This window comes from Macaca mulatta, chromosome 15 (assembly GCF_049350105.2).
Source record: "Macaca mulatta isolate MMU2019108-1 chromosome 15, T2T-MMU8v2.0, whole genome shotgun sequence".
NCBI classification, from domain to species: domain Eukaryota; kingdom Metazoa; phylum Chordata; class Mammalia; order Primates; family Cercopithecidae; genus Macaca; species Macaca mulatta.
In genome coordinates, this window is record NC_133420.1 from 44,450,375 (window position 1) to 44,475,271 (window position 24,897).

The following is a 24,897-nucleotide window of genomic DNA, read 5'->3' on the forward strand; positions in this document are numbered from 1 at the left end:
ATTTCCAAATAAAAGTTTGAAAAACTCGTCCTACAGTAAGACAAGAGGGGTTAAAGGTTAAGGGGTATTAGCCCCCCCCTCCCCCCCGCGCATATCCACCAGTCAGGTTGATTTAGAAAAGGAAAATTTGAAAAACTTCTATGTGAAATAAAATGTGAACCAGGAAATTTTTTTCCAACACCCCAAAAGAGTCAGGTTTTTTTTTGTTGTTGTTGTTTGTTTTTTTACTTGAGCAACTGCCTCCTTGTGACTTGGGAAAGTTTAAAAGAGATTTTTTTTTTCTGTTCTCTTCCCCATTCTCCTAAAAAATCAGATTTTTTAAAAACTGAGCGTGTGAAGGACCTGTCCTATTAAAGAGACAAGGGGGGATTGCTGGATCCATCCTACATCTCCCACAACTGGTTGATTTTTGGAATAAAAATGTTAAGAATTGCTCTTCTATGAGATGCAAGGTGAACAGAAATCCTTCTTTGCCCCTCCCCGAAAGAAAACTACAAGGGTGCTTTTCAAAAATAAAAACATTGGAAATTAAGAGTAAACAGATATCTTCTCTCTGCCCCCACCTTCAAAAATCAAATGTTCTTTTTTGTAATGTTTAAAGAACTAGAGCAATATGATACAGGAAGGGTTACAAAAATGTTTTCCCTACAACCCTCAAAAAAGTTCTTTTTAAAATTTTAGGAAACAGAGGCACTGTGTAGAAGACACCTCCTTTCCCTAATAAGTTAAACCGGGAATTTAGCCCTATATGGGAGACATGAGATTAAGAAACACAACTCTTGCCCCGCTTAGCAAACACTCATACACAAGAGGTTAAGAGGAGGCTCTGGCCGGGAGTGGTAGCTCACGCATGTAATCCTTTTGGGAGGCCAAGCCCAATGGATCACGAGGTCAGGAGTTGGAGACCAGCCTGGCCAACATAGTGAAACCCCATCTCTACTAAAAATACAAAAATTAGTCGGGTGTGGTGGCACGCGCCAGTAGTCCCAGCTACTCAGGAGACTGAGGCAGGAGAATCGCTTGAACCCAGGAGGCGGAGGTTGCAGTGAGCCGAAGTCACTCCATCACTCCACTGCACTGTAGCCTGGGTGACAGAGTGGGACTGCGTCTCAAAAAAAAAAAAAAAAAAAAAAGGAGTCTTCTAACCACTTCCCCCCAGACCCCTAAAAGTTGGAGATTCGTTAAAAATTGAAAGTGGCCATTTTTCTGCTCACCAACCTGGCAAGTATGTCTCTGCCGGAGGTTTGGCAGCCTCTGCCAAGGCTGGTGTGCAGCAGGCACCAAGGGGAGAGAGGGCAGCTTGCAGAGCGTGGCAGAGTTGGGTCCTGTGAGCTCTGAGCATACGTGCTGGCCAGGCAGCCTGTAGCCCACCTGCCCCTCATCCACCAGGTGGTTGGGGCCTTGTTACGTGGAGAGATGCTCCAGGTTTGATGTCTGTCTGGCTCGATCCTTGTGTGAAGGTTTCTGGGCACCTGCCTCAAGGCCAGGTCCCCGCCTCTGCCTAGTGGAGCCAAGCCTGATCTTAGGCCTTAGAGTAGAAACTAGATCCAAAATGACATGGGGTCTCAGTCACCACAGCTGAGAACTGTATGGTACAAAGGAAAAACTCCTGCCCTGGGAGTCGGGAAAACTTGATGCGATATTCATTTGAGCACTTACTACGTTCCAGGCACGTTGTAGCTAGACAGACAGACACACACCATGAAGAGGAGAACTATTTGCAGCAGCTCTTCTCAAATGCTGGTGATTCTTGGAATCACCAGGAGAGCCTGTTCAGATTGCTGGGCCCCACCCCAGAGTTTCAACTTCATTTGGTCTAGGTTAGGGACCAAGAGTTTGCATTTCTAATGCGTTCCCAGGTGATGCTGATGATGTTGCTCTAAGGGTCACCTTCTTAAAACCTTTGCAGTACAGTGCCAACAGTGAGGTGCTCAGTGCAGCTCAAGGAAGGATCCCATCCAGCCCTGGTGGGGGTTAGTGAAGATTCCAGGAGGGTCTTAATTAGATGGCAGGTTCTCTCCAGAGCAGGGATTCTTAAATGGGGTCGTTGCATTGGTTTGGGGAACCAAGAACTACTCCTTAACCAAATGTATGTCTGTATGTGCATTCTGGGGGAGAAAATCTGTGGCTTTCACTCAAGAGCATCAGTGACCGCCAACCTGGAATAATCCACAGCCTGTCTCCAGGCACCTCTGGCCTATAAAATCTCATGGTCCTTCTCAGCCTTCTTTTTCTGGAATCACTGCAAGCCCTTTCTGTTTCTCCACCACCCATGGGTCCCAGGAGCTGGGCCTTCTGTCAGTACATCCCGACCATAGAGGCATCTCCTGCCCAGGGGTCTCAGCCTTGGAGAGTGCTTCCTTTCTTCATTCTGTACCAAATGGGCCATGAAGGGTATCCTCAGGGGACAATGGCTGAGCTTGAAGTCTTCTGACAAAATCCAGTTTATAAATGAACCCACATATTTCCCAAACAACAGCAGAAACTATGCAATCACCCTGAGCTGTGGTTTGTCTCCATTTGAGAATTAACTGAGGGTACACTCACCATGTGGAACTTTTGGAGTGTCCTGAGGGCCTGCCCAAGAAAGTGGCTAGGTACTGCATGAGGTGGCTGTGGTCCCATCAGATGCACTGTGGTCATATCTGGACCCCTCACTTTCGAGAGCAATGACACTGTGACCAGCATGGGGAAGCCACGAGAAGGGGAGGACCCCCACAAACACCAGACAAGCTCTGGGCAGGGCTTCGGAGGGGGAAAAGTGTGGGGGTGGAGAAGCCAACATATTTTGTGATCGCCCAGGGGACAAGACCAGACCTGCTCTATGATGGAGCTCTGTGATACAGTGTTGGAAAAATGACTATTGGTCAGGGGTGAGGAAGAACAGATGCTCACATCAGTGGAAGCGTGGTCCAGGAGGGATCCCCAAAGGCTTTCCCATCTTCTGAGGGTCTATGGTTCAACGCGGCATGCCTGAGTTTATCAAATTCTGGAAACTTTTTACTCCTTCCATGCCTAGCCCACTGCCTCCAGAACTATCATTATTACATCATTTTTAGAGCCCAGCCCCTGGCATCAGTTCCCAGGTTCACCTCTGGCTCTGGTCCTCCTCACCTGCGGTGCAGTCTCCAGCAGATGGCTCATCTTGTCCCCACTTCTTCATCTTTAAAAGGATAGGCCAGGCTCGGTGTCTCACACCTGTAACCCCAGCACTTTGGGAGGCCAGGGCAGGCGGATCACAAGGTCCAGAGATCGATACCATCCTGGCTAACACGGTGAAACCCTGTCTCTACTAAAAATACAAAAATTAGCCAGGCGTGGTGGCACGCGCCTGTAGTCCCAGCCACTCAGGAGGCTGAGGCAGGAGAATCACTTGAACCTGGGAGGCAGAGGTTACGTGAGCCGAGATCGAGCCACTACACTCCAGCCTGGGCGACAGAGCAAGACTCTGTCTCAAAAATAAATAAATACATACAGACATAAAACAAAGTAAAATAGAATAAAATGATGCTAACAGTTTTATCTACCTCCTGGGGTGGTCTGAGGATTAAACGATGTAACCTGTAAAGTCCTTAGAAACTGTCTCATGTAGAGAAAGCACACATGTTGTCAGGTGGAATCTCCTCTGCCCCTCACTACCTGGGTGATCCTGGCCTCAGGGCTTCATCTCTGAGCTTTAGCATCTGTCTTTGAAAAATGGGGATTCTATGGCCGGGCACGGTGGCTCAAAGCCTGTAATCCCAGCACTTTGGGAGGCCGAGGCGGGCGGATCACGAGGTCAGGAGATCGAGACCATCCTGGCGAACACGGTGAAACCCCGTCTCTACTAAAAAATACAAAGAAACTAGCCGGGCGAGGTGGCGGGCGCCTGTAGTCCCAGCTACTCGGGAGGCCGAGGCAAGAGAATGGCGTAAACCCGGGAGGCAGAGCTTGCAGTGAGCTGAGATCCGGCCACTGCACTCCAGCCTGGGCGACAGAGCAAGACTCCATCTCAAAAAAAAAAAAAAAAAAAAAAGAAAAAGAAAAAGAAAAATGGGGATTCTAAAACCTACCAGTCTTATCAACACTCTTTCAGTTGTAACCAATAGAGAAGAAATCACGCTGAACTAAAAAAAAAAAAAAAAAAAAAAAAGGAAAATTAGAAGGTGGATCATAGTATCCAAGGGCAGGAAATGAATCGAGGGCATTCGGAGTCAGGAACTAGAAAGGTTTCAGGACCTGGGCTTTCTCTCTCCATCACTCTGGGCCACAAGTCTCTTGATATCTCAGTCCTAACTTCTTCCTCCTTCCCACCGTCTCTCCGGGTGGGGGGATCGTCTCTGCTTCCCTGGGCACGAAGTCAAAATGGTCAGCATACCATTCTGTCAGTGCAGGAAGTACTGACTGGTGTCTCTGCACTCAATCCAAATTCAGGAGAGAGAATGGGGTAAGTCAAGCTTGGCTCAGGTGCCACCAGGAGCTGATCCTCTATGGCTAAAGATGGCAGGGTCACAAAACACAAAGAGCCTCTTGAGACCCCGCCTTGAGAGAAGGGACGTGGTGGGCTGAGCAGAACCCTCAAATGTTCCTCAGAGAGGACTGCGAGGGTTCGCAGAGACTGGGAATGTGACGTGGAGACACACCAAAGCTGCATTTCTTTGTGCTAACATCTGGCAACATTTGGGAAACCCAGGAGGTTAGGAGGCTGAGGCTTTTTCTAGTAGGTGATGGGCAAATGTCAAGCCTGTGTCAAGCAAGCAGGTGGTGGGAGTTGCCTCAGAAGAAGTCTTTGGGTCCCAAACAAAACCTGGGGGCTTGGCTAAGATCTGGTGGGTAGGTCCTGGTGGAGAAGTTGCCTTTATAGAGAAACAGTCTGCTCAAAAGGGCATGGAAAAGAATGAAGGCAAAGAGTTCACGAAATGGTGTTTTCTTCCTCAAGCTGAGTTACTTTTCCTTAAGCCTCAAAAACAAGGGAAATGCTCTCTTGTAACAGCCCAGCTAGGGTAACTTGGGCTTTCAAGTCTCTACACAAAGGGGAAAAAACCCACACGATCCGGTCTTAGAAAATTCCTTAGCAATTTATCAAGCAAGTTGGCAGCATGTTCTTGTTTGATTGACTACTTCTCCAAAGTGGGCAGAGAAAGTACAGACACCCCCATTTTAAGGCTGAAGTGTCTTGGCCCGGTGCAAAATTCCAGCTTTTGCTCTGGAATTTTTTTCTTTTCTTCCATTCCTCTACCTCCCCATCCCCACACAGGGAGAAGTTGGGAAGGAGATGGGATCAACCCAGCAGCAACGTACTTCCTCAAGGGGGGACCTTGCAGGTCATGGCGAAGTCTCCAGAGAAGCAGGTACCTGAGGCCTTGGCAGTCCCCCAGAGAGGGGAGTCCAGGAGGGAAAACAGAGAGAACGAAGATCCAGGACAAGATACTGGCAAGTAGAAAGAAAGAGATCAAACAGATCACCCAGATAAGGAATCCGTATTGAGGCCAAAATCTATGTAGCCCGTCCCAGGAGTCAACAATAAATGCTTCTTATGTTTCATAAACCTGTTCCATGGAGCCTGCCAGCCCATGAAGCCTGGAGAAAGCCTGGCATACTAGTGAAGATCTCATCTAGTCTCTGCACTTAGACCGTGCAGATTGTAACCTTAGCAACTATAAAAGCCTCAGTTTTTCTCATCTGTAAAATGGGCAAAATAAGGTACCTGACACCACAGGGTTATTTAAAGGCCTAATTCATGTTATGCACCAAACGCATGGTAATTATGATTACCATTTCCAGCCCATATCAACTTCGACATGTATAAGGAAACTCAGGCTCCAGGATGGGATGAGGGTAGAGTCACCTCATTTGAGCAGGCCTAGACAGCCAAGAAGGGAGCAAAGTCAGCTTTGAAGGCAGCTTCCCCAAATCCAGTTGGCAGTGCCCCCCACTGTGGCAGTAGTCCTGATTTTAATTCAGCTGGATCTCACAATGGAGATGGGCCCAGGCCATGGAAAAAAAAAAAAAAGAAGAGGAAGAAAGATGACAAGAGCTTGTCCTTTCCTCCTTTGTCATCTGGTGGCTCCCAAAGGAGGCTTTAATAATCCATCCCTTCTGCTGAGAAACACACTTGTGAATGCAATTAGCTCACAATGTGTCATAGTACAGGGCTCAGGCTCTGTCTGGACTCAGACCCAACTGGGTTCCCATCCCAGCTCAGTCCCTTTCCAGCCATGTGATCCTGAGCACATCACACCATTGTCTCTGAGCCCCAGTTTCCTTAACTGTTAAATGGGGAGAATAACACAGACGTGCATGCTTTACACGAGGGTTAGAAAAAGCAATGAATGCCAGCACACAGTAGGTAATCTAGATAGTTGAGATGATGATATTAATGATGATGTTGATCTCGATGGCTTCCATCTGCAAAACTATCCAGTGGGCGGGGCGTGTCTGGAATGACAGCTTAGCCCTGAAGCCATCCAGCTATGTCCCTCAGTTATCTCCATTAGCAGATAAGGAGAGTGAGGCATAGAAAAGTAAAATGGAATGTTTCTTTCACCAGTAATTGGACAAACTGCCAGCATGTGACTCTTGATGGGATGCACCAACAGCCAACAGTGCTTACACAGAATTCCTGCCAAAAATGCATAACCCAAATCTAATCATGAGGAAACATCAGACGAATACAGATCGAGGGACATTCTACGGAACAACTGGCCTGTATTCTGCAAAAATGTCAATGTTATGAAAGACAAAGAAAGACCAAGGAACTGTTTCAAATTAAAGGAGACTAAAGAGATAAGTATGACAACTAAATGCAAAAAGTGATCTTGAATCACATTTTTTTTTTTTTGGCTCCTGGATCAGAGTGGGAAAAAATTACTATAAAGGACATTTTGGGGACAACTGGTGAAATTTGAATATAGTTGTGTATTAGAGAATAGTATGTATTCATGTTAAATTTCTGGATTGATCATCATTTTCTGGTTGTGTAAAATCATCTTCTCACTCTTAGAAACTACACACTTTTGATGGAAAGACACATGATTATCTGCAACTCTCAAAAAATATATACACATATGTATATGTCTATATGCATACATATATATATGTCTATATGCATACATATATATATAAGATAAAGCAATTATATGTGACTGAACATGAATTGGCAAATTTGAACAAAGGGTATGCAAAAGATCTTTGTCCTATTCTTGCAACTCTTCTATAATTTTGAAATTATTTCAAAATAACACGTTAACAAAAGTGAAATATTTGAAATGTTTGAAAAAGCTAGAAGCCTACACTGAAATTATTTTCATCAGAATGGAGTCTTTTCATTGTATATTCGACAGAAAAAAGATTGATTCATTGATCAGTGGCTTGTCCACATCAAAATTTGCTGATTATCTTTCTTCGTAACATGAATATGTTCTTTTGTAGTGTTATTCCCATGAGGTCCAATTTTCCTAGGCAAATTTTATTATCTCAATTTTGTCATGCAGATGTAGGGTCTTCCATCAATGTTTAGTCAATATTTACTGGACGCAGTGTTAGTCTTTGTGTTTTATTTTCTGTTGCTTATTTCTACTAGGTAAAAGTTATTTTAAGTTTTGCAATTTCCAGTGTTCCCAGTAAGCTGTAATTCTTCAAACAGGTTTTTCCCCCCTAAAATCAATTTTGTTGTGTATAGTTTAGAAGGATTCTCTAACCCTGGCCAGGTATCTGAATTTCCTGGGAGCTTTTGAAAAGTACAACTTTTCCAGCTTCTCTTCAATCTCAAGATTCTGATCCAGGCGGAATCTGGATATTTGTATTTTTAAAAGCTCCCCGCCTCTCAGCTTCTGTGGCAGTCACTGGCCCATCACTTGGTGTGGTTATCACCTTGCCTTGTATTATTGGTTCTTAAACTCTTTGGGCCTTGCCATTCTATTTTAACATACCATTTTCCCAACTTAACTGTGAGGTCATTGAAGAAAGGGACTGAGCAAATGACTTCTTTATGGCCAGCACAGCTCACTGCAATTATTAGGTAAGGCAGCAAAACAATATTAGTTGATTGATTGTTGGCGCAACCAAAACTTTGAATAGCAACATCAAGAGAAGGAACTTTAAAAAAAATTGTGAGGCCGGGCACGGTGGCTCACACCTGTAATCCCAGAACTTTGGGAGGCTGAGGCGGGCAGATCACCTGAGGTCAGGAGTTCGAGACCAACCTGGCCAATGTGGTGAAACCCCGTCTCTACTAAAAATACAAAAAAGTAGCTGGGTGTGATGGCAGGCGCTTGTCATCCTAGCTACTCGGGAGGCTGAGGCAGGAGAACCCGGGAGGTGGAGACTGCAGTGAGCCGAGATCGTGCCACTGCACTCCAGCCTGGGCAACAAGAGCAAAACTGTCTCAAAATAAAAAAAAAAAATTGTGCAAGAATATATATAACACAATATTTACCATTTTAAACATTGTAAGTGTACAGTTCAGTGATATGAAGTGCATTCACATTGTTGTGTAACCATCACCATTATTCATCTTCATAATTTTTCATCATCCCAAATGGAAATGCTACACCTATTAAACACTAAATTCCCATTACCTCCTACCTGCCCCTGGCAACCACTGTACTACTTTCTATCACTCTATGAATTTGACTATTCTAACCACTCTCATATAAGAGGCACCACACAATATTTGTCCTTTTGTATCTGGCTCATTTCACTAGCACAATGAATCTCAAAGATTCATTCATGTTGTAGTGTATATCAGAATTTCATTCCTTTTCAAGGCTGAATAATATTTCATTGTACAGCTATACCACATGTCATTTATCCATTCATCCATTGATGGACACTTGGGTTGCGTCTACCTTTTACCTATTGTGAATAATGTTGCTATGAATATTCATGTATAAGTATCTGTTCAGTTCTCTGCTTTCAATTCTTTTGGATAGATACTCAGAATTCGAGTTGTTGGATCTTATGGTCATTCTATTTCTAACTTTTTGAGGAATCACCATAACATTTTCTACAGTGGCTAAAGAAAGACTGTTTTTAAAAGCTGCTTTAATAGAGGTAGAATGATGATTGATCCTTTCTGAATTTCATGCTAACTGTTGAGAAACAAAATCCATACATCTATCTTTAGCAACCTTAAAGAGTCATGAGCAGTTACCCTTGCCCCTTTGTTCTGTGGGAAATTGATTGCATTAAAGGCAATTCTGCACACCTCCTCGAATCTGGCCCTTTTTGTCATGTGACTTTGCAGTTCTCACTAAAAAAGTAGACTCTTTCCCATTCCTTGAATCAGAGTTTGGCCATGCAACTTTGGCCAGTGGGATGTTAGCAAATTTCACATAAGAAGAGACTTTAAAAGTGCTTGTGCAGATCAAGCACAGTGGCTCATGCTTGTAATCCCAACACTTTGAGAGACCAAGGCAAGAGGACTGCTTGAGGCCAAGAGTTCAAGACCAGCCTGGGCAACATGGTGAGACCCTGTCTCTACAAAAAATTTAAAAATTAGCCAGGCATGGGGGTGCACACCTGTGATCCCAGCTACTCAGGAGGCTGAGGTGGGAAGATGGTTTTAGCCCGAGAACTTGAGGCTGCAGTGAGCTGTGGTCACACCACTGCACTCCAGCCTGGGTTAGATAGCATGAGACTCCATCTCAAAAAAATAACTAAGTAAAAATAAAAGTGCTTGTGCAACTGAATTTGCACTTGCTCTTGCACTTATGCCTTCACCACGAGAATACAGTTGGCCCTCGTATCCATGGGTTCCACATTTGTAGATTCAACCAACCACAGATTGAAAATATAGTTAGGCCTATGATGGTTGCATCTGTACTGGGCACGTACAGATTTTTTTCTTGTCATTATTCCCTAAACAATACAGAATAACCACTATTTACATAGCATTACATTGTGTTAGGTATTGTAAGCAATCTGGAAACGATTTAAAATTTACAGGAGGATGTGCATAGGTTATAGGCAAATATGACACCATTTCATATAAGGGCCTTGAGCATCTGTAGATTTTGTTTTCTGTGGAGGTCCTGGAACCAGTTATTCATGAATACCCAGGGACAACTGTATACCCAAGCTAGTCTGCTGGAAGAATAGAAGAGAAAGGTGAAACAGAGTTTAGTTATTCTAGCTGATCACCACATGTGTGAGCCCCCCGCCAACAGCCAGCTACCCCCAGAGAGTGAGAGAGCTCAAAGGAGACTAGAGGAACTATCCAGATTAAATCTCCAACCCGCAGACTCAAGAGCTAAGTAAATGCTTATTGTTTTTTGTAACTGAGTTTTGGAGGTGGTTTGTTACACAGCATTACTGTGGCAATAGATAACTGATACATCTACCCTCCTCCTTTGCCAATATGCTGCATTTTCTGCACCTGTCAAAGGGTGACGAGACAACTAATTTTAGTGACTTCCTAGTGCTGGCATGAGAAGTAAATGCCAGAATTGGCCAGGTCTAGCATCTGAGCAGTTATAACCTAAAGGTGGATTTCTCGCTTCCTCCTTGAAGGTTACCCTCTTTTTTTTTTTTTTTTTTTCTTGTTGCCCAGGCTGGAGTGCAATGGCACGATCTCAGCTCACCGCAACCTCTGCCTCCCAGATTCAAGCAATTCTCCTGCCTCAGCCTCCCTAGTGGCTGGGATTATAGGCATGTGCCACCAGGCCCAGCTAATTTTGTATTTTTAGTAGAGACAGGGTTTCTCCATGTTGGTCAGGCTGGTCTCGAACTCCCGACCTCAGGTGATCCACCCGCCTCGGCCTCTCAAAGTGCTGGGATTACAGGCGTGAGCCACTGCGCCCGGCCTTACCCTCTTTTTTAGTTTATTGGGAAAGAGAGCTATAGAGGGCACCTGTTTTCCATTCCCCCCAGTTCTGGTAGCAGTGTCTCAATTTTTCTTAAAGAAAAAGCCTTCTCTCATGCTCAGTCTATGTGTTCTGGGTGGACTTGCTCTACCCCTGACTGCTGTCGGCAAATGACCCAGACCTGGCCAATCATGTATGCCATCCCCTTGGCAAGATGGTCATGTGACAGGCCAAGCCAATGAGATCCAGATTTAAGAGCTTGAATGGAAAGTTTTCTTTTCCTTTGAGATGACTCTGAGGATATAGTTTAAGCTTAGAGGAGCCAAAGGGCGCCATGTGGAAAGAGCTTGCCTGAATTCAGCTAACACAGAGGAAAGCAGAGCCCAGCTATGGGAAGACACAGTCCCAATGACATGGTTAGAACCCCTAGATCCAGCCAGACCTGAAGCTGTACTTCCTTTGAACTTTTTAGTTATGTGAGTCAATCCATATTCTTTCTGCTTGCTTTGTTTTGTTTCTGTTAAAATAATTTAAGGAAAGACTCTGTCGCTTGTAACTGAAAAAGTATTCATCTTGCATTCCTCCTCGGTCACCTTCCTGACTGCATGTTCCTTCTCATAATGGGCTTCTCTACAGTGCTCTTAGCCCCACTGTTGTGAAGAACCACTGTGCTTATCCCTGCTGGATAACACTTGGGATTCCCAAGCTAAGTCCACCTGATAAAGTGATACTACTTCCACACAGGCTATGGGAACAGGGAGAATATTGGCAGGTCTAGGCTAACCAGGCATCCTAGTTTGCCCTGGCCAGTTCTGGTTTATGCCTGTTGTCTCAGCTTATTTACTAATAGCAACCCTTTCACTATCTATAGTGTCATTGCTTGAGTAATCATTTATATAGTCAAACTTAGCAGGTCATACTTCCTTTTATTGTGTCATCTCTTTATTGTCCACATAAAGCTGACTGGCAGAGAACAAAGATAGCTGGGACAACGTCAGCTATCCCATGTGCTCCTACAATGTAACCTCATCTCTCTTCCTCAAGGGCTGCAATCTAATTCTCCTCCACTTGAATTTGGATGGACCTGCAACTGCTTCAACCTGTAGACCACTGTGAAAGTGATAAGGAGTAACTTCCTAGACTGAGGAAGTCTAGGAAAAGACAAAGTCGCTTCTACTTTTTTCATTAGATTGCTCATACTTGGATCCCTGAGCTGTTCTGTAAGAAGTCCAACTTCCCTGAGGTCGCCATGTTGTGAGGAAGCTAAGCCATGTTGAGAGGCCACGTGTAGCCACTCTGGTGGGCATCGGTGGCAGAAGGACTCTAAGATGCCCCCCTCCTTACCCTCATCTCCTGGTATTCACACCTTTGCATAATCCTCTCCTCTTAGTGAGGGTGAGACCGTAACTTGCTTCTAATCAGTGGAATACTGTGAAGGTGAGGGGATGTCCCTTTTGTTACTATGTTACATGAGATTATACCTCCCATCTGCCTAGTGGACTCTGCCTTGCCACTTTTGATGAAACAAGTGGCCATGTATGGGAGTTCCACATGGCAAGGAACTGAGGACAGCCTCTGTCCAACAGGCAACCAGGAACCTACCTCAGTCCAGCAACCTAAAAGGAACTGAATTCTGCCAACAACTATGTAAGTGAGCTTAGAAGCATATTCTTCTCCAGTTGAGCCTTTGATGAAACACTAACCCTTGATTGTAACCTCATGAGCAGAGTCCTGCCCATCCAAAAAAGTCCTGCCGATCCCCCATTATGTGGGATAATAAATGTGTATTGTTCTAAACCATCGTTTGTGATAATTTGCTACTAATTAGAGAACTAATTCACAGTCTTAGTCTTTGAGTCCTCCCTGCTAAGGTACCAGACATGTGAGTGAAGAGATGCCAGATCATTCTAGTCCCCAGCTTTTGACTCACCTCCCAGCCATTAAGTCCCCTGGTCCCAAACATTGTGGAAGAAAGACAAGTCAGCTTCTCCATACCCTGTCCAAATTCCTGGCCACAAAATTCAGAAGCATAATAAAATGGTTATTATTTAAAGTCACTATATTTTGGGGTAGTTTTTAAGACAGCTATAAAGAATGAACCATTAAGTCTCTTTTTTGTTTGTTTGTTTTGTTTTGAGATGGAGTTTCACTCTTGTTGCCCAGGCTGGAGTGCAATGGTGCAGTCTCCACTCACTGCAACCTCTGCCTCCTGGGTTCAAGTGATTCTCCTGCCTCAGTCTCCCAAATAGCTGGGATTACAGGTGCCTACCACCAGGGCCAGGTAATTTTTTTTTTTTTTTTTTTTTTTGGTATTTTTAGTAGAGACAGGGTTTCACCATGTTGGCCAGGCTGGTCTCAGACTTCTGACCTCAGGTGATCTGCCCACCTCGGCCTCCCAAAGTGCTGTCTCAATTTAAAACTGTACATTAAATATGACCTTTTCATGATCCATGACATAAATGACCCCCCAGTAGCTAACATCACAGCTGGGTCTTCAGGTCCTTAAGAGCGTCCAGGCAGTTTCCACGGACCTTTTGTCAACTATTGTGCCATGGGTGTAGCCTTGCCCCTGGTTGCCCACCAACAGTAAATTTCTTAGCAATTTAGAGCTCCTATTAAAGATTTCATGTTATTTTGCTTATATGGATTTAATTGAGTTCTAGACAATTTCTCTTTCCATTATTTGGGTACATGGGGATGGTTATGTTCTTCCAGTTTTACTCAATTCAAATCTCTACCTTCTACCTGTTCCCAAAAGGCTCTGGTTAAGGACCTATGTCTATCGGGGAGAAGGACGGGAGGGATGGAGGGAGAAAAGCGTGGTCAGGGAACTCAGCAGGAGGATAGAGGTTAAGCTTTTGTTCAAATCGCACAATCTCATTTTTTTCTCTGAGATAGCAGAGACTCTTACTCAGGAGAAAGCACATCTCTGCACACACATGTACACACACACACACACACACACACACACACACACTCCTTGTGCCTTCCCTACCATAGCAGGGCCATGAGATTTTGACTTGCATCTGTTACTTTTAAAAACAATGGAGTCTGGTGTGGTGGCTCATGCCTGTAATCCCAACACTTTGGGAGGCCAAGGCAGTCGGATCACCTGAGGTCAGGAGTTGGAGACCAGCCTAGCCAACATGGTGAAACCCCGTCTCTACCAAAAATACAAAAATTAGCTGGGTGTGGTGGCATGTGCCTGCAATCCCAGCTACTTGGGAGGCTGAGGCAGGAGAATCACTTGGACCCGGGAAGTGGAGGTTGCAGTGAGCTGAGATCACTGCCCTCCAGCCTTGTCAACACAGCGAGACTCTGTTTCAAACAATAATAATAATAATGATAATAATAATAATGCAATACAGTCATGGCTTTGGAGATTCTTCAAAGAAATAAATATTTTTAGCTGAGATTTTTCAAGTAATTGGGGATTACCTCTCTAAGTATCAAAACTTTTATTTTAATAATTTGGAATGGATATCTTTCTGAAATGTAGTGTACCCTTCCCTGCCTCTTAAAGAAAGGATAACATTATTCCCCTTGCCTTTCCTGAAATCTCACATTGAGCACTGCCCCCAAACATATTAAGATGAATTAACTGAGCCCAGGATATTGATACAATAGCTTGGGGTTTCAAAAGGAACACATTGTCTTTCCCCAGATATTTTAGAGCTGTTGAGTATGCATTCAGTTCTTCAGAAGTCAATGTTTGACTATATGAAATGAGAAACAGTCCCTCCATGATGCAAATATATCCTTCCTACCAAAAGACAAATGTAATCCAGACGTCCCCCAGGCTTGATCAGCCTGTGGGTAGAAATGAGGTCACACTTTATTTATTTATTTAACAAATACTTACTTAGGGCTTGCACTGAGCCATTCCAAGTGCATTAAGATCAACTGATGTTTGACCAAGATGCCAAGAACACACAATGGGGAAAGGACAGTCTCTTCAACAAGAGACACTCAGGAAAATGGATATCCACATACATAAGGACATGAGACCCTTAATCTCACACCGTATGCAAAAATCAACTCAAAATAGATTAAACATTTAAAAGTGGACCTGAAACTGTAAGACTACTAGAAGAAAACGAGAAACATTCCATGGCATTGGTCTGGATAATAATTTTGGGGGGATATGAAACCAAAAGCATATGCAACAAAAGCAAAAATAGACAAATGGGATGACATCAAACTCCAAAGTTCCTGCACAGCAAAGGAAACAATCATCAGAATGAAGAGATAACCTAAAAAACAAGAGAAAATATTTACAAACCAAACATCTAATGAGGGGTTAGTACCCCAGATATGTAAGGAACTCAAGTAACTCAATAGCTATAAAATAAATAACCCTATTAAAAAATGAGCAAAGGGGCTGGGTGCAGTGGCTCACACCTGTAATGCCAGCACTTTGGGAGGCTGAGGAGGGCAGATCACGAGGTCAGGACATCGAGACCATCCTGGCCAACACAGTGAAAACCTGTCTCTACTAAAAATAAAAAAAATTAGCCAGGTGTGGTGGCACACGCCTGTAGTCCCAGCTACTCGGGAGGCTGAGGCAGGAGAATCGCTTGAACCGGGGAGGTGGAAGTTGCAATGAGCCAAGATCACGCCACTGCACTCCAGCCTGGGCGCCAGAGCAAGACTCTGTCTTGAAAAAAAAAAAAAAAAAAAAAAAAGAGCAAAGGACCTAGACATTTCTCAAAAGAAGACCAACAAATGGGCAACAGGTCCATGAAAAAATACTTGACATCACTAATCACCAGGGAAATGCAAGTTAAAACCAGAATGAGATATCACCTCACACTTATTAGAATGGCTACTATAAAAACAAAAATGAAAGATAAGTGCTGGTGAGAACGTGGAGAAAAAGAAACCCTGGCACACTGTTGGTGGGAATGTAAATTAGTACAGCCATTATGGAAAACAGTATGCATATTTCTCAAAAAATTAATAACAGAACTATCATATGATCCAGCAATCCCACAACTGGATATAGATCCAAAGGAAATGAAATTAGTATGTCAAAGAGGTATCTGCACTGCCATGTTCACTGCCGCATTATCCATAATAACCAAGATATGGAATCAACCTAACTGTCCATCAGCAACTGAACGGATAAAGAAAATGTGGTAAGAAAATCGCCAAGAGAGTAGATTTTAAGTATTCTTACCACAAAAAAGCAGGTGAGATAATGCATACATTAAATAGCTCAATTTAGCCACTCTACATCATTTCAAAACATCATGCTGTATACCATAACTACATATACGTGTCATTAAAAATAAATTTAAAAAAAATTTAAATCTAATCCTCCTAACAACCTTATGACGTAGGTATTATTTGTTATCTATCTGTTTTACAAAGGAGGAAACGGAGGTCCAAAAGGTAAAGTAACTTGCTCAAGAACGTGAAGCTCATAAATGAATCTGGGTTTTGGACCCAGGAGCCCAACTCTGGAGCCTGTACTTATGTTTACTTTACTCTGCTGAATCTCACTGATGTGGATCCCCTACGTGCACAGTGGAAGTGTTTGAGTCGCCTTAGTAAGGTTCCCTCCTTCTCTGTTTATCACTATTTCCCAAGTCCCTGGGAGGTGTCACACATGGGCTGTGTTCCCTTGGATTCTGCTCCAGAAGCACAGGTCTGCCACTGCATATTCTAGGCCACTAACTATTATCACAACAATGCTATACAACAAACAACCCCAAAACTCAGTGGCTTCAAATAATGAGCAAGAATTTGATTCACGAGTCCATAGATCTGTGGACATGTTCTTTCTGTCTTAGCAGGGATTGCTTCGTGTCTGGGCTTGGCTGGTTCTTAGCTAATCTAGGTTGACCGGGACAAGCAGGGCCACTTGATTCTGATCCACATGTCTCTCATCCTCCAGCAGCCTAGCACAGGCACCTGCACTTGGTAATGGCCGACGAACAAAAGTAGACAAGCTCAATTGTGCAGACACTTTTCAAGTCTCTGTTTAAATCACATTTGCTAGCATCCCGTTGGTGAAGACAAGTCCCATAGCTGACCCTGAGCCAGATTGGTAGAATATGCACAATTACATGGTATCAGGCGTGAATACGGGAAGGGATAAAGAACTGCGACCACTAATGTGTTCAATCTACCATACTCATCACTGATTTTCATTCTTCTCAAAAAATACGAGAATAAAATTAAATTTCAAAATAAGAAATCATTTAGATAAAGCTGCCAAGATTCTATAAATTAAAACTGTGCTCTGAGACATGGTAATGAAGAAACCCAAATAAGGGGCAATATACACAAATGGTTTCTTTATAAAAGGAAAACAGCAGCATTCCGCTGTATCAGTAGGAAATGAAACTGAGAATTCAGAACTCAGCCTGCTGATGTGCCAGGGAGGCCCCACATTCTAGTGGCAAAGTGGCAGTCAGCAGGGTAGCCATTGTGTGGGCCTAGTGTCTGAGCAATAATGTTAGCACAGAAGTCACATCAGAGCAGGCCGCCAGCAAAACTGACTCAGTTAGCAACTTCTTAGCATATCAATGTCTCATTTTGTTTCTCTGGCAAAAACCTCAAATGTTGGATTGCCTGATTCAAAATTGGCCCCTAGGCAACCTCAGTTTTTCCAGGAGAGTACAGTGAATATCTGTTTATTCCCATTCCTGGAAAGCAGGAACTGTCATTTTCTGGGCTCACACAGCCTGCACACATAGCCTGGTTATAACTTTTTCTCTGAGAAATGGGGGAGCCCTGTTAAGACAGCCAAGCTGGTCTCTAGACCATGAATCTCTCTAGCGATCCATGGCCCATTGCTTCTACTGCATGAATCACTGGATATATCAACCTCCCTGAGATGGTAAAGGTCAAGACCTGTGGATAAATGTTGAAAAATCAGAAAAGCCTCAGTAGACAGTAAAATTTACCAAAACCAAAACCAAAACCAAAACACCAAATAAAAAAAATGAGCCAAAGATCCTGGAGTACTCTGCTTTTCATTACAGGGACATCATGATGTTTATAATGGCAGCTCATTGCCTTAAAATAGGACTTCAATGGAGGAACAGGTGATTCAGGGATCCCTGGGCCCCTTCCCAGAGTGTGTCAGAGTTGGGAGGAATATTTTCAATCCTTTGAATCTGTTTTGAGCATTTGCCATATACCAGGTGCTTCATAAACAATATCTCACTTAACTCCTAAAGAATCCCCTATAAGTTAGAGCTGTATACATCCCCATTTTACACATAAGGAAACTGAGGCACAAAGCTTCTGTGAAGAAAGTTGCCCAAGTCATACTCCAGAACTGGCTCTCTGAGACATGACTCTGTGAAGCTACCCATTTAGGGGTGCCCTTCAGACACCACCAAGCCCAGTGGCCTTCAAATTAGGGGGCTCATCCACAGGGGATACAATTTGCAAGGTAGAGTCACCACACACAGTTTTTTAAGATACTCCATTTCTAGATTCTCAGTTTCCGTGTGTACAATTTCCTAAAACTTACCTGCCTGAGGCCAGGTGCGGTGGCTCATGCCTATAAACCCGCACTTTGGGACGGCGACGCAAGCAGATCACCTGAGCTTAGGAGTTCAAGACCAACCCGGCCAACATTGTGAAACCCTGTCTCTACTAAAAATACAAAAATTAGCCGGGTGTGATCTTATACCACTTAGAATGGCAATTTTTTTTTTTTTTTTTTGAGACGGAGTCTCGCTCTGTCGCCCAGGCTGGAGTGCAGTGGCACGATCTCAGCTCACTGCAAGCTCCGCCTCCCGGGTTCACGCCATTCTCCTGCCTCAGCCTCCTGAGTAGCTGGGACTACAGGCGCCTGCCACCACGCCCGGCTAATTTTTTGTAGTTTTAGTAGAGACAGGGTTTCACTGTGTTAGCCAGGATGGTCTCGATCTCTGACCTTGTGATCCGCCCGCCTCGGCCTCCCAAAGTGTTGGGATTACAGGTGTAAGCCACCGCATCTGGCCTAGAATGGCAATTATTAAAAAGTCAGGAAACAACAGATGCTGGAGAGGTTGCGGAGAAATAAGAATGCTTTTACACTGTTGGTGGGAGTGTAAATTCGTTCAACCATTGTGGAAGACAGTGTGGTGATTCCTCAAGGATCTAGAACCAGAAATACCATCTGACCCAGCAATCCCATTACTGGGTATACACCCAAAGGATTATAAATCATTTTACTATAAAGACATATGCACATGTATGTTTACTGCAGCACTATTTACAATAGCAAGGACTTGGAACCAACCCAATGTCCATCAATGATAGACTGGATAAAGAAAATGTGGCACATATATGCCATGGAATACTATGCAGCCATAAAAAATGATGAGTTCATGTCCTTTGCAGGAACATGAAGCTGGAAGCCATCAGTCTCAGCAAGGTAACACAAGAAGAGAAAACCAAACACTGCATGTTCTCACTCATAAGTGGGAGTTGAACAATGAGAACACATGGACACAGGGAGGGGAACATTACACATTGGGACCTGTGAGGGGGTGGGGGGCTAGGGGAGGGGAAGCATTAGGACAAATGCCTAATGCATGCAGGGCTTAAAACCTAGATGATGGGTTGATAGGTGCAGCAAACCACCATGGCATGTGTATACTTATGTAGCAAACCTGCACGTTCTGCACATGTATCCCAGAACTTAAAGTAAGAAGAAAAAAAAAAAATAGCGGGGTATGGTGTCATGTGCCTGTAATCCCAGCTACTCAGGAAGCTGAGGCAGGAGAATTGCTTGAACCCAGGAGGCAGAGGATGCAGTGAACCAATATCGTGCCATTGCACTCCAGCCTGGGCGATAGAGCAAGACTGTGTCTCAAAACACAAACACACACACACACACAAACATACACACACAGACATGCAAAACAACAACAACAACAACAACAAAAACTGACCTACCTGATAACTCCCATGAGAAGATGTGAACCTGGATTTCCTTTCTCACTTTCCCTTTCTCAGCTACCCTTCTCCCCTTTGAAACAGTAAAGGTGTATCTCTTATCCATCCCAAACCTTACCACGAGACATTGCCTGGAGAGGAAAAAAACCTGAGTTGGGGGTAGAGGGAGAGAGAGCACCAAACAGAGGGCTGAGGGCAAATGTTGGAAAGTAAACGTTCTTTTAGTCAAGACTCCCCAGACCCTTCCCCAGTCATATCAGTGAGAGATGAATTCCCATTAAGTTTACTTTTTCTGTTTAACAATTATCTAAATTTTAATCAGTTGTATCCCAAAATTTACAGCATTGATATCTCAATTCAGAAAAATGTTTAACCCTTAAAGCCTTATTATCCCAGGAAATACAAAAATTCTGAAATTTTTGCCTATAAACATGTTTTTGATTTAGATACTATGACATGATGATCCATATGAGACTTAGCAGCGGGAAAAAATATGACATTCCTATAAAATTCTATGGGGGAAGTAGAATGGAAATAATGATTTAAAGGAGAAAGAGGAACATTGTAAAATTTCTAACTGTTAAAGGAGAGTGTGTTCATCAATTTTTCAATGGATGATGGTGGGTATAAAATTACTGTGATATTTAAATTCCATGGGATATATTTAAAGGAGTGATGTTAGCAGTTTAATTTTAAACATTAATATTTGCAATACACAGGATGTTACACCCTTTACAACTATTTAAAACCATGATGAAAAATTTTAAAAATAATTGATTATGTATTTTTTCAGAATGCATTTGGTGGCACATGAGCAAAAAACTGTGCAAAAGCCTCTGGTTTTGTCCAACTGCTCTTTTTTTTTTTTTTTTTCAGATGGAGTCTCACTCTGTCACCCGGGCTGGAGTGCAGTGGCATGATCTCAGCTCACTGCAGCCCCCACCTCCCTGGTTCAAGTGATTCTCCTGCCTCAGCCTCCTGAGTAGCTGGGACTACAGGTGTGTGTCTCCACACCCAGCTAATTTTTGTAGTTTTAGTAGAGATGGGGTTTCACCATGTTGACCAGGCTGGTCTCGAACTCCTGAGCTCAGGTGATCTGCCCACCTCGGCCTCTCAGAGTGCTGGGTTATAGGCATGAGCCACCACACCTGGCCCAGCTGCTCTTTTTACAGATGAGCAATTTTAAAGTTGGAGAGAAGAAATAACTTACTCAAGGCCGTATGGCAAAATAGTACCTGAGCTAAGACCAAAGCTGGTCTCAGGATACCCTCACAGGCCCTCTTCTTTTTCTTTTTCATTTTATTCCAAATGCTAGCTTGCTGTATCAGCCTGAGTCTAGAAGGTCCCAGCACTCAAATGGGATGAAAGGCTTGCAAGTTCATCAAGTGTTTATTTACAGACCTGAGAGCAGGACTAGGGCAAAGCAACAGAGGTGGATCAAGCACCAGGGACTAGCAACAATGCAAAGCCATTTCCACCCCTGGGCCAGAACAGGTAGAGGGAAAGAGCCCTTACCTGGACCTGATGAGACCTGTAGCTATAGGAGAAGGTCCCCAACAGGACCTGTGTCTTTAAGGGAGGCACCAGGGCACTGCCAAACCACAGCTAGCTGCAAGAGAGCTAGGGGAGCAAATCCACCAACCTCTCTCTCCTCTTATGCTCTTTTCCTGCTGGTACCTCCATTGGTCAAATCAATCAGAAGCCAAAGGGCAGGGGAGTTAATTGTTACAGTCCTTAGAGGTCACCTCTTTGGGCACAGAGTAAGGCAGAGAAGGGCAGAGAGTCTAGAGGGGCAACCAGAGAATGTCCACCACACATTCCATTTTGAACTTGCCATTTGTACTTAAACAAAAAGAATAAGTTTCCCAGTCAAAAACAAAATCGCAGCAAAACAAAGAAATCTGCCCTCAGAAGAATCAGAAAGCCCATATTTATGAAGCAGGAGGAATTTCAGAGCAGTTTGGAAGGATTTTTATTTTTCATTTTGTAACTACGATATACAGATATCTACTTATTTTAATACTATAATATTTTGTCATCTCCTTTCATTGAAAACTGATCTTCAATTTTGCAAAAATTGCCTGATTAAATCTTCACTCATGAATGCTTCAATAGGCTGCTACAAACTACAACTAAAACCCAGGAGTTGAGGGAAAGTCCCTGAGAAAAAGCAATGTTAATGGACACTTTGAACAGAAATATATTACCAAAGAGAATAATGTAAATTATTAATAGCCATATACTAAAGACAGATTAATCCAGCTAGAATTAGATTGATAGAATGTATGCAATTGCCATAATCAAAAATGCTTCCACACTTAAATCACTTTTCTAGACAACCTGTGTTCATGTTATAGAAAGAGCAGCACCCTCTAGGGGCAGGGAGTGCCAATGGTCTACTGCCCTTTGACTTGTGCTTTTTCCTCATACCAGTAAGTGCATGATGGAGGTGGGGTGGAGGAGGGAGGAGGAGTATTTTTATCCCCAGTGCTCTTCCAAAAGAAGGCAAGTGGGTGATGCACAAAGACACTCAGCTGGGAAATGGAAGACCCAGGTTCCTATTCTGACATGGTTGTTGATTCGTTTTACATTCTTGGTTAATGTTCTTTTCTCCAAACTCAAGTTTTCTCTTTGTAAATATTTATCTCCAGTGTCTCTTATACTTCAATTGCTTCAGCTCTAAAACTAGAAAAAACAAGAACAAAAATGTTATGGAGTTGTCTTGGGTACTAGGTAATACTTGTGAAAAACACTTTGTAAATTGTCAGATGCTAAAGCAACATAAGGGAGGCCACATGGCACAATAAGAACACATGACCAGGGATAGTTAACTTGCATATAAAATTATAGCTTGAAATTTCAGACTTCTGGCTATGGTCTAGTAAGGAGACCAGCAATATTTTCCCGAAAAAATACCCATAAAGCTGGACAAAATTGATAAAACAACCCTTTTACTCCTCTTGAAATCAACTAAAGGCACAAAATAATTCCAGAAGCATTTATGTTTGAAAAACTATTGAACTTTGGGTAAGAACAGTGGAAGTGTGATGCCTTTACCTGGGGCTGATCCTAACTTCTACCTTCTTCCCAGCTTAGTTGGTGCTGAGATTCTGCCAGGACATGGCAGGCCCATGAGGACAGACAGCTACACTTATTCAGTTTGGAGCAACAGATACCCATATCCAGCAGCACTGGTGAAAGTGATTATCCTGGCATCAAGTGAGGAGGGAGGGCCAATGGCTCTACTTGTCTGATATTACAGTCATGGTTAAGGCAAGCATATTTCTGGCTGAGGGTGCACATATGAGCAGCAGAGACCAAAGACAGTACAAACAATATACACAATTCTGGCTGACCCTGAGGCTGGACACATGTGCATAGGAGACCCAGAAGGGCCTAGCTGAAATTAAAATGCTGGAGTAGACTTAACAGTGGCCTGAACTTTGAATCTATTCCCTTACCCACACACAAATTTCAGCACAAGACAAAATCCTTACTTGCTTGAGGCACTTCAGCACAACCTATGTCCAATCATTGGCTGACTAGTGGGCTACATAGACACAGGGATGAGCCTTAAGAAGTCAGTCTTAAAGACAAAAACAAGAATTAAATCTGGGCAGAGATATCAGCAGCTCCATATCACTAGGGAGATAGATTTAACTCAGGTAGGTTACTAAACAATGAACAAATTTTAAAAAGAACAAACCTTCACAGTGGAAATATAGAATCTAGAGTTGCTATAATATAAAACTAGAATCTTCAGTTTTCAAAAACACCACCAACAAAAATGAGACATGCAAAGAAAGAAAATATGATTCAGGGTAAAGAAAAAGGGGAAATGACAGAAACTCCCTATGAGTGATTCTAGGTATTTGATTTATCAGACAGACATCAAAGCAGCTATTTAAATATGTTCAAAGGGCTAAAAAAAAAATCACATTTAAAAAATTAAAGGAAAGTATGGAAACATTGAATTAACAAATAGAGAATCTCAATAAACAGATAGGAATTATTGAAAAGAATCAAAGAGAAATTCTGGGGTTGAAGGTATAATAACTGAAATGAGAAATTCACCTAGAGGACCTTAACAGAGGATTCAAGATGGCAAAAGAATCCATCAGTGAACTTGAAGATAAAAATTGAAGAAAAATGAATAGAGCCTTAAAGACTTTTGGGACATCAAGTATATAAACACACATACAGTGGGAGTCCCAGAATGAGAGGAGAGAAGAAAAAGGAAGAAAAAATTTGTAGAAATAATGGTAGAGGGGCGGGCGGCCGGCGTGGCTGGGCGCGGTCAAGCTGCGGATCAGGCCCTGGCCTGCGTGCTGTGCAGCCGCCTGCTCTCCTTCCTGCTACAGATGTACGCGCTGCTGTCTGCCGCGCCGACGCCTTCCACCGTGGCATCTTCCTCTTCCACTGCCGTGAGCCGCCGTGCTGTGCCGGCCTGCGAGTTTTTAGGAATCAGCTACCCAGGAAAAATGATTTTTACTCATATGAGCCACCTTCTGAGAATCCTTCCCCAGAAACAGGACAATCAGTGTGTCTCCAACTTAAGTCTAGTGCTGGTCTCTGCAGAGTTTGTGGCTGTTTAGGCCCCAAAACATGCTCCAGATGCCACAAAGCGTATTACTGCAGCAAGGAGCATCAGAGCCTAGACCAGAAATTGACATATAAACAGGCTTGTACACAATCAGATCATTTGGACCACATAATTCCAGACCACGACTTCCTTTTTCCAGAATTTGCAATTGTAATAGAAGCAAAAGATGAGATTACACCTGAAGTTGTGGAAAAGGAAGATTACTCGGAGATTATAGGGAGCATGGGTGATGCACTTGACGAAGAACTGGATTCCATGGCAAAACATGAATCCAGGGAAGATAACATTTTTCAGAAGTTCAAAACTCAGATAGCCTTTGAACCGGAACAGATTCTCAGATATGGCAGAGGTATTGCCCCCATCTGGATTTCAGGTGAAAATATTCCTCAAGAAAAGGATATTCCAGAGAATATCCTTTGTGATGCCAAGAGAATGTTTGAATTCCAGGTTATGCCTCAGCTCCTAAACTACCTGAAGGCTGGCAGACTGGGCAAGAGCATTGACTGGGGCATCCTGGATATCTTCACCTGGGCTGAGAGCTGCAGCTTGGGTACTGGCTCTACAGAATAATTTGTGTGGAAGCAGGATGTAACAGATACACTGTAA

General features: G+C 43.3%; 1 pseudogene; it reads left to right on the forward strand.

Moving 5' to 3' along the window:
• Positions 1-5,306: 5,306 nt before the first annotated feature.
• On the forward strand, positions 5,307-24,897 carry LOC709164 (programmed cell death protein 2 pseudogene; annotated as a pseudogene).